The sequence below is a fragment of the Tupaia chinensis genome, unplaced genomic scaffold, assembly GCF_000334495.1.
Source record: "Tupaia chinensis unplaced genomic scaffold, TupChi_1.0 Scaffold146650_1, whole genome shotgun sequence".
NCBI classification, from domain to species: Eukaryota; Metazoa; Chordata; class Mammalia; order Scandentia; family Tupaiidae; genus Tupaia; species Tupaia belangeri.
The window spans coordinates 1,241,285-1,252,785 of record NW_006206507.1 but is presented as its reverse complement, the minus strand read 5'-3'; the positions used below and the strand labels follow the sequence as shown (position 1 = coordinate 1,252,785).

Sequence of the window (11,501 nt, the reverse complement as noted above, 5' to 3'; positions counted from 1 at the left end):
TTTTTTCCGCTACAGGGCGCGTGCACTCACCAGACAGAGAGACATAGAGACAGAAAGTGAGAAATCACCCCCCAGGGGGGATGGTCACGCCACAATCCCTTCTCCATTCTCCTCTTGGGATCTTGGGCACGCACGCACACGCGCCCAGCGGGAGTTTTAAGCCACTGGATCCAGGACGCGAACCGCAGTCGACTATGTGGGAGCCCAGTGACATAGCCATTACACTAACTGCTGGTTCCCTCTTTTCTTAAAGAATTATTTTATTTGACTTTATTTATTTAATTAGATCAGAGAGGGACAGAGTGAGAGAGACTGAGAGAGGTGCGGGCGGGGGGGGGTTGAAAAAGCAAGCCACCAGGTCCGGGACTCAAACTGCAGTCGGCCATGTGGGAGTCCAGCGCCCCCTAATCACCACACCACCTATTCCTATTCTGAATGACTTTCTTAAAAAATTTTTTATTTAGAGACCAGGAGACGGTGTAATGTTTACATTGCTAGACTCCCATGTAGTCGACTGTGGTTCAAGTCCCAGACCCAGTGGCTTAAACTCACTCCAAGCATATGTGTGCATGTCCAAGATCCTGAGAGGAGAATAGAGGAGAAGGGACTGTGGCATGGCTATCCACCCTGGGGGGGGTGGGGGTGATTTCTCACTTTCTGTCTCTCTGTCTTTCCGGAGCACATGTGTACTATAGCAAAAATCTTTCTTTAAAAAAAATTAAATTTTACTTATTATTACTAATTTTTTAAAATTTGACCAGAGAGAGACAGAGAGAGAGAGAGAGAGAAAGGGAAAGTGAGAAGGCAGGCTGCCAGGTCTGGGACTCAAACTGCAGTTGGCCATGTGGGAGTTCAGCACCATAACCACCATGCTACCTGCTGGTCCCATTTTCTGAATGTTTTTTAAAAAGTGTAATTCTAACCATGACCTGTATTTTTTTTTTTTTTGTCACCCAAAGATTTTATTCACGAGGGATTGCTTGGTTTGACTTCATATGTAACACCATAATGTCAAAGGACTGAAAGCAAGCACAGGCGATGTTTAGTTCAAGACCTTACTTAAGAATAACTGCAATTTTTCTTAACAGTAGACTTCTCAGAGAAATGGCTTTTGGATTTAGGAAACTCCTAATCAGATTTCTGTGTAAATAGATTGAAACAAGAGGGTTTTTTTTTGTTGTAGTTGTTTGTTTGTTTGTTTTTTCTTCTTCAGTAAAACAAGTTGGAGAAGATAGGTGAGCTGCATCATCCATTCTCATTGAAATGAAGAGTCACAAAATGAGCATCAAGGTTAAAGACCCATTATCTTTGTGGCTTTGATTTTGACCACATATCAGTGCCTAGGGAAATGATCAGTAATCTGCCCCCCCCCCGAGATTTTCAAGCCACCAGGTCTGGGACATGAACTATGGTCAACTACATGGGAGTCCAGTGTACACAACCATTTTACCATCTGCTGGTCACCAAGATCAGTAATCTTAATAAATCAAATCTCCTGGGAGAGCACTATCTGGTTTCCATGTAAACTGGAAGCCAGTTTTAACTATATTTTCTTATTATTTTGAATTGACATAGTTAAGGGACATTTTCCCAAAAGCTCAGTAGAACACATTATCAAATAAACTAAGAATTAGCTTTTGGATGAAAATAATAGAAACTAAATAATTTCAACCACACACACACACACACACACACACACACACACACACACTATTGGAAATACTCTAGGTGGCTCAGAGAGTCAAAGGAAATGTTGAGCAATTAGGCCTCAGGAAGGAAAAGCATGAGGGCAGGTTTGGGAATCTGGGCTACAGGAATGGAAAGCATCTTCAGGGAAATGGCATATGTCAGGGCTGTATGTATCTCTGTCTGTGTCACTCCACTCAGCTCCAGATTCCTGAGAGAGTCTGATTTGCTTGATTTGTGACATGTGGTCCCTTCTTGATATGTGTGTTGGTAGAAGGAAACAATCTTCATTTTCATGTTCTCCCAGAAATATATGTGATGGGGAAGACAAAGTTCCCCAGGGAAATCAGAGATTTCTTACTTAAGAAGGGGAAGAATTCCTGCAAAGAAAGACACAATGACAATTCACTTCACTTCTCCTTAGTGTTGTTCTTTAAAAAAAAAAAAAAAAAAAAAGTTTATTTTATGAGATAAAGAAAGGAGTGCACCCTAAACGGGGTCTCTTCACATTTTAATCCCTTATCCCCCAGCCATCCAGCTCCCAGGACACTGGATGCACATGCACCTGGCATGTTTTCAGGTCTACTTGGGATCTAAACCCACAGTTGGTCATGTGGCTTACAGCACCGCAGCTCTGTATGTTAACACCTATGCCAATGAGGCTGGGCCCTTCATCTACTTATTATTATTAATTTTTAAAAATCTGGACTTAATACTGCAGTCTCCTGGGAGAGCCTCCCGGCAGTAGAACCACAGAGGTCTAGGACCTCTTTTGAGGTCCTAGGAGTTGACCCCAGCAAAAGCATCCCAAGAATGTGGGAGGAGGAACCTCCATCAAATCCAGAAGGACATCAAGCTGCCAGCATGGACCTCAGTCCTTAGAGGAACTAGTGTTATCACAGATACGAGCAATCTGTCTGAGCCTTTGAGAACTGAGAAGTCTGTACAGTGGACATTTACAGGTAGGATGAATTAGTCTTCCAGGAAGCAAAATTGCTCCTTATAGCGATTTTTTTCCTTGCTTCTGACTATTGTTAGAGTCACCCCATATCTACAGGATAAAGGATGATAACAATAATCAAGAAAACATATAAAAATATAAAACTCACTGGTAGACCAGATAAGTAAATGGGAATGAGAGAGAAATCAAACCTTACCATTACCAAACAAACAAACAAACACAAAAAAGCAACCCACCAACCGCAAAGAAAAACACAGAAGAAACAAAGAATACTGAAAACAACTAACAAAATGACATGAGTAAGCCTTCACCTATCTGTGATAACCCTGAATTAAACAGATTAATTTTTCCAATTACGAGGTGTATACTGACTGAATGAATACAAAAACAAACCCAACTATATGCTGCCTAGGAGACACTCACTTCATCTGTAAGGACCTTCATAGAAAGTGAAAGGATTAGAAAAGATATTCCACACAAAACCAAAAGCAAGCAGGACTAGCTATCCTTGTATTAGATAAAATAAACTTTAAGTCAAGAGGTATAAAAACAGACAAAGAAGGTCATTATACTGATAAATGGATCATTCGATGAAACAATTATAAATGTATATGGGACCAGCCAGTGGCATGGTAATAGAAACTGGATCCTACATGGCTGACTACGCATTTTGAATCCCAGACCCAGTGGCTTAAAAAATCCGCCAAGCCTGTGTGTGTGCGTGCGTGTGTGTCCAAAATCCTGAGAGGAGAATGAAGGATAAAAGTTTGTGGCATGGCCATCTCCTCTAGGGAGTGCTTTCTCACTATCCCCTCCCCTGTCTCTCTCCAGTGAATGCACACACCCTATAGCAAATTAAAAAAAAAATTAATTAAAATAATACCTACATGGCCAATAGTTCAAATCCAGGATTGGCAGCTTGAAAAATCACTGCAGGTGCATGGCTTGCGTCCCCAAGATTTTAAAAAGAGAATGGAAGAGAAGGGATTGTTGTGAGGCTACCTCTCTTCCTCCAGGGAATGGCCTCTCACTTTCCCTTCTCGATTTCTCTCTCTTCTCTGGTGAGTATACCCACCCCATGGCTAAAACCTTAATAAGTAAATTGATAATTGCATGCACCTAACATGTGAACATACATAAGCAAATACTAGTAAATATAAGGGGAAAAATAGATTTCAGTACGATAATAGTTGGAGACTTCAACACTCCTCTCTAATCATTTGTTATTTAGACAGAAAATCATCAAAGAAACATTAGATTTCAATAGCACTATAGACCAAATGAAGTCTTTAATTATTGAAGTCTTTAATCCATTTCGAATTTATTTTTGTATGTGGTATGAGATAAGGGTGTTATTTCATTTTTCTGTACTGAATATTCAGTCTTCCCAGCATAATTTATTGAGGAAATTATGCTTTCCCCATTGTGTTCTAGGTATCTTTGTCAACAATGAATTGACCCTAACTGCATGGGCTTATTTTGGGACTCTATTCTGGTCTATGTGTCTGTTTTCATGCTAGTATTGTGCTGTTTCGATTATTATAGCTTTGTCATATATCTTGAAGTGGGTACTATGATGCCTCCATATTTTTGTGTGTTTAAGATTGCTTTGACTGTTTGAGGTCTTTCATGATTTCATATGAATTTTAGGATTGTTCTATTTCTGTGAATAATATCCTTGGAATTTTGATAGGGATTCCATTGAATCTGTACCTTGCTTTGGGTAGTATGAACACCTTAACAATATTAATTCTTTCTATCCATGGACAGGGATATCTTTCCATTTATTTGTGTCATCTTCAATTTATTTAATCAATGTTTATAGTTTTCACTGTTCAGGTGTTTTATCTTCTTGATGAAAATTAAATTTAACAATTTAAAATTATTTACTTAAATTAAATTTCTATTTCTTTTTTGTAGCTGTTGTGGATAGGATTATTTTCTTGATTTCTTTTTCAGATAGTCTGTTGTTTATGTATAGAAATAATACTTTTTTGTATATTGATTTGACATCCTATGTAACTTTACTAAATTTGTTTATTAATTTTATTAGTTTTTTTGGGGCAAAGTCTTTAGGGTTTTCTGTTTATAAGATCATGTCATTTGCAAAGAGAGATGATTTAACTTTCTCCTTTCCAGTTTGAATGCCTTTAATATTTCTTTTTTTTTCTTTTTTTTTGGGGGGGGGTTAGATTTTTGCTATAGGGCACGTGTGCTTGCCAGACAGACAGAGAGAGACATTAGAGACAGAAAGCGAGAAGTCACCCCCCAGGGGGGATGGTCACACTGCAATCCCTTCTCCATTCTCCTCTCGGGATCTTGGGCATGTACGCACACGCGCCTGGCATGAGTTTTAAGCCACCTGATCTGGGATGCGAACCATGGTCGACTACATGGGAGTCCAGCGACAGAGCCATTATGCTAACTGCTGGTTCCCGTGGATGCCTTTAATATTTCTTTTACCTATTTTCTAGGACTTCCAGGATTATGTTGATTAGATGTGGTAAGAATGGGCATCTTTGTATTCTTCCTATCTTGGAGAAAAGGCTATATCATCTTTTCACCGTTCAGTATGATGTTAGCTGTGGGATTGTCATATATGTCTTTTATTATGTTGATTAAACTCATGTTATACCTTATTTGTTGGTATTTTTGTTGTTGTTGAGAGTTTTATCATTAAACAATATTGAATTTTATCATACTTCTTTTGTATATATTGAGATAATTTTTTCCATTCTATTAATGTGGTATATTACATTTATTGATTTATTTATGTTGAATCATCCTTGTATCCCTGGACTAGATCCCATTTGATCATGGTAAATGATCCTTACTGCTGTTTCATTAATGGTCTTCTCATTGTTTTGTAGATCATTTGTTTCTTTCTTCCTCTCTTGCTATCTTCTTCTGAGATTAGGTGGTTTCCTTGAGTGTTATGCTTTGATTTCTTACTTTTTAAAAAAAAGTTATATTTTTCTTCCATGAGTGAACTAGACACAGAGAGACCAAGACAGAGAAAGACAGCACAACAACAGGGTCTGTTAGCCATGATCCATTCCTAGTCCCAGTCAGCCCCAGATCATGGGCATATATGTGTCTGGTATGCTCAGAGAGGTATTCGGGTTTGAATCAGGAATCTTTCCATGTCAGTCAGTCTTGCAGAACATTTTATTTTATTGCATTTTATTGCTGCATCACCGTCCAGGCCAGATTCCCAACTTTTTTATCTTTCATGTATCTTCTATAGGTTTTTCCTTTGTGGTTACTCTGAGGGTTACTTAATAAATCTTGGAACCAGCAGGTGGTATAAGGGTTGGGGTGCTGGACTCCCACATAGTTGACCACGGCTTAAGTCTCAGACCTGGTAGTTTGAAAAAAATCATGCTGTGTGCATGTGCACTTGTGTCCAAAACCCCAAGAGAAGAGTGGAAGACAGAGGATTGCAGTGTGGTCATCCCTCCATGGGGTGATTTCTCACTTTTCCTCCTTTGTCTCTCTCCAGCAAGTCCATGCACTCTGTCAAAAACCTTAAAAAACTTATAATGGGGGGACCAGCAGTTAGCGTAATGGCTATGGAGCTGGACTCCCACGTAGTCGACCGCGGTTCAGAGTCCCGGACCCAGTGGCTTAAACTCACACCAGGCGTGTGTGCGTGCGTGCCCAAGATCCTGAGAGGAGAATGGAGGAGAAGGGATTGCGGTGTGGCCATCCCCACTGGGGGGGGATTTCTCGCTTTCTATCTCTCTGTCTCTGTCTGTCTGGCGAGCGCACGCAACCTATAGCAAAAACCACTCAAAAAAAAAAACCCAACAACTTATAATGGGCAATTTTAAACTAACAACAACTTAACTGATTACATACAGAAGCTCTACAATTTTACCCCACCTAGGCCACATTTATGTTTTTGATATCACAATGTACATCTATTAATATTTGTATTCCTTAATAAATTATTGTAGCTATTGGGTTATTGGAAAAGTCATGACATATTTTTTCTCTGTTTTTTTTATGCAAAAATGCATCATGACTTTCCCAACAACTCAATATAATTATTATTATCATTATTGTTATTAATTTGTCAGAGGATTGTGTGCTTGCCAGAGAGAGAGAAAGAGAGAGAGGGAGAAAGTCATGGGGGACAGATAATAAGTATGCACTTATTCCTCCCATGGGGAATGTCACTCTGCAATCCCTTCTCCTCCATTTCTTGTTCCTTTTGGAATTTGGGGTATGTACACACATGTGCCCAGAGTGTTTTCAAGCTTCTGAGTCCAGGTGTAGAATCCAGCTACTGTAAGCACAGTGCCACAAGCTGGCCCTAGTAGTTATTTTTAATAATTTTTGTCTTTTTAACCATTATCTCTCGTGATGTTATTTTTGTGTGTCGATTGTTGTTCAAAGTGATGTTTCTGAGGGGGAGATAGGGAAGGATGTGCCCTGGGAAGAACTATTCCCCAGTCTTGCTGACATCAATTGCTCAATATTGGCCACTAGTTCAGTGATAGCATCACTTTCTTCATCTAAAGAACCTACTAATTCCTTTTTTTTTGGAAAGGTTTTTGCTGTAGGGCACATGTACTCGCCAGGAAGACATAGAGAGACATAGAGACAGAGAGTGAGAAATCACCCCCTAAGGGGGATGGCCACGCCACAATCCCTTCTCCTCCATTCTCCTCTCTGGATCTTGGACATGCCCACACACACCACGCCCGGCATGAGTTTAAGCCACCGGGTCCGGGACTTGAACTGCGGTCAACTACACGGGAGTTCAGTGACATCACCATTACGCTAACTGCTGGTCCCAAGAACCTACTAATTCTAAACTTTGTATTTTATTTTGCTTTCAAGGAATGGTCAAGCTATCCTTAACTTTATATTTCACTTGTGCTTATTGAATTATGTAGATGTGAATTCCGATGTATGCATGAAAGTGTTCACATGAATATATTTGATGGCAGATAAGAGAAGGGCCTATCTTTTACTGAATATTATATGCCAGATATTTTGTTAATCTTGTTTGTTTTTTCATAATAGACAAAAGCTAAATAGACTATTTTTGAAAAATATTTTTGAGATATTGGGAAAATCTGTATGAGAAAGTTTCCAGCAGAACTACAATTTTGCTGAAAGAAGGAGCCATTCTACTATTCTCCTGAGGAATGTGAGTTTGATTTAAGTCTGAAGCAAGGATTTAGATTTAATTTAAAATTCTCTGCCAAAGACATGACCTTCTATTTTTTTGTTGTTCACTAAAATGTCTTTTACAGCCTGCAAAACAAATTTAATTCACATGAGAATGTAAATCAAGTTAGGATGTGAAATCACACAGGCCACTTACTGGCTCCATAGAAGTTTGATAGCCGAGTATAGGTTGCAACAAGCTCGAATATACCTGAGAAGATCTTTTATTTCAGATTCTGGAATGATTAAATTATTAAACTTGCTCTTTAATAATTAAACATACCATCTGTATAAGGCTGAGTGTGACCTTTCACCCAGGGTCTCTCAGGCTGTTCTAGAATTTCTGCAGTTGGCACATATGGTATCAGAAATCCATTCTATCCTTCCTTTGAAATATTAGAGGAATAGACTTAGAGCAGCTGTTTTTTGTGCTGCCAGATTTCATTGAAATGTGGGTTTTAAAAGCCCTTAGCTTGTCATTTTGAGTTAGCTTACCTTAATAAAAAATCTCACGATAATATAATTCAGCCGATGCCTGAAACTCAATATAGCGGAACATTTGCCGAACAATGCGCTTAGCAACAACGACCAACCAGAAAGTACATTTTCCCTTGAATTTTTTTCATGTTATATGTGCCCTCAAAAGTGTCCAACAGAATATAAATATAAATATTTATTCTTCTATACCAACAAAATACCAAGAAAACAATCTCCATCATGCTGTCCTCTCCCTGGTTGGAAATATACAAGGGAATATGACATTTGCATAACTACCTGCTTTAGGATTTAGAGATTGATAGTGCTAGTTAAAAGTTGGTGTAACCCTGTCTTTAGGCCAAGTAGTAATTAGCCAGTGATGAGTACACTTGTATGTTTATCTTAAATGTCATATTAGACAACAATTCAGTGATGGACAGTTGCAGTGGTCAGAACAAAGGAATATCAGTCACCGTAGACATATTTCTCTGTGCATTTGGGGGAAGCTGTTGTAGGCCCTGTTTGTAACAATACTCACTGAGTAATCTGTAGTACACTGGAGACTTTTTATCTGCTTGCCTTTGACAAGCTGTTTATCTGTTAAAGTTCAACTGTTAGACTACATTCAGATGCTTTCCAATGTTGACTTCAGTGCTTTTGGAGATAAATTCGACTCTTCACTTCCATTTAAAGCCTTTGTATGGATTTTTATAAGCCAGGAGCAAAGATAAGTGAGCTAGCTTATTTTTTAAATATACTGCAAGCTTTATTTTCAAAATCCAAGCTGTGAGGGGAGCACTCTTAGAATCTGTTATTTAAGTTTATTTCTCACATATACTTATAGATGGAAATCAGGAAAAAATGACCTTGTTTGCTTTATTGGTATATTTATCTTAGTTAGGATGGGAATTCAATATATTGAATTTGAGATGGAACTAACTGGGCATTAAGACATTACATAAATAAGGGTACATTTACCCTTATTTTCCCCCAACAAGGTTTTAAGTCATGGAGACAGATAATAAGTATGCACTCATTCATTTATTTATTCAAAAATGTTTATTTATGAGGTTCTTCTGTAATAATTGAAGATTTGGCAGGTGACATGGAAGTTAAAGTGGCTGGATTCCACATAACCAACTGCACAGTTCAAGTTCTGGATCTGGTGGCTTAAAAACACACTGGGCATGTGTGATGTGTGTCCAAAATTCTGAGAGGAGTATGGAAGAGAAGTGACTGCAGTGCGGCCAGCCTCCCTTGTGGGAGGGGAGGGGGAGAGTGATTTTGCACTTTCCCTCTCTCTTTCTCTGTCTCTTTCTCTCTGGTGAATACATATGCCCTATAACAAACTAAAAATAAGAAGCTGTAGTGATGTACAGTGATTAAATGTATAAAATAAAATAATATAAAGAAAAAAAATCCAAACTAAAACAAATGAAACCAAAACAAATAATAATCATTGTTGAAATACTGACCACCATGAATAAGGCATTAGGAACTCAATTTTGGATTCATGTAGAGATCCAAGTATGTAAAATAAATAGCTGTAGTACAGGTGACTTTATATATATGTACACTCTCTCTCTCTCTCTCTCTCTCTCTCTCACACACACACACACACACACACAGTCTATAAAAGAGAGGAGAGAGAGTACTTAATTTTGTAAGGGTAAGGTATGCTGACTATTTAGCAGCTAACCCTCCAAATCCATTCTGTATCTTTCTCTGCCCTGCCCTGCCCTCTACAGATTATATTACCTGAGTTTCCTTGCCCCTCTGGCTTTGGGAAGATAGAGAACAGAAGAGGGCGGTCAGGGTAATTATTCTTTCTGCTCCCTTAGCCACACTATATATTCTCTGCCTTATGACCACAGCTTGTCAGGCTGTTCTTCAGTTCACCTGATTTCAAACTCTCTGCTCCTGGCTTTGTCTCTTCAGTTCCAGGGCTGGTAATAGCTTCCCTCTGTTGTTAGTCCCTGGGTGCTTTACCATCCATTGTTCTTGTTACTTTTACCACACCTCCATGTTTATTCCTTCAATTGAATTCTCTTCAGTGAACCTTCCTGCTGGGTCACTGACTAAGAGATGAATACAGAAAGTCAAGAAAGATAATACAGATAAGACAGAGAAGGGTTTTTTTTGTTTGTTTGTTTTTTAAAGGGCATGTTAATTCAGAGGACGTGTTAGTTCACCAGAGTGAGAGAAAGTACACCCCCCCACCACCAATGGGGTATGATCATGCTATAATTCTTCCTCCATATTTCCATTCCATTAGGATTAAGTGCATGCACATACAGCTGTCTGGGTATATTTTTTTCAAGCCTCCAGATTAAGCCTGAGCCACAGTTGGCCATGAGGGAGCCCACTCCCTTAAATACTGCACTATGGGGCTGGACCAATAAAGAGATTGCTTTACCTTAAAATTTTTAGCATATACACTTTGATAAGTCTGAACAAAGTTACTATTCAGGCTAAAAACATTTCCTTCCTGGGGATCAGCAGATCGTGTAATGGTTATATCACTGGACTCCCCCATAGTCAACTACAGTTCTAGTCCTGGACCCAGTGGCTTAAAACTCACATTGGGCACATGTACATGCATGTGCATGCATGCCCAAAATCCTAAGAGGAGAATGGAGGAAAAGGGATTGAGCATGGCCATTCCCCCTTGAGAATGATTTCTCACTTTCTCTTTCTCTCTCTCTCTCTTACTCCATCTCTTGCACCCCATAGCAAAAATCTCTCTTAAAAAAACAAAAACAAAAAATGTCCTTCCTGTTTCCACCAACAGATGGCATTAGTAGTCATGCTCAGACATTTAGGACAATGATTTTCTGGAGTCTGTGACAATTTGTCTCTATTTTTAAAACATTTTACAAACATTAATTCTATCCATACCTGATAAATGCAAAAGCAGTGAAAGTAAAATAGTTGGAAAAATGATTTTAATAGTCATATATTTGGTTATGATAAAGGCAAGAATAAATTATTTGAAAAAATAAAAGAGGAAAGTACAAAGAAAAAGAATAGTTTGCCTGTTTATGAGGAATACATTTTTTGGACAGGAATAATTATTTTTTAAAATAATTATTTAATTTTATTTATTCATTCATTTATTTTAATTTGACCAGAGAGACAGAGAGAGCAAGAGCGAGAGCGAGAGAGAGAGAGAAAGAGAAAGTGAGAAAGCAAGCCA

The 11,501-nt window shown here is 38.6% G+C and overlaps 1 pseudogene; it reads right to left on the bottom strand.

Annotated features, from left to right (window-relative positions):
* The window catches only part of LOC114006263 (cytoskeleton-associated protein 2-like), a 42,679-nt pseudogene that overhangs the window by 24,417 nt on the left and 6,761 nt on the right, over positions 1–11,501 (bottom strand).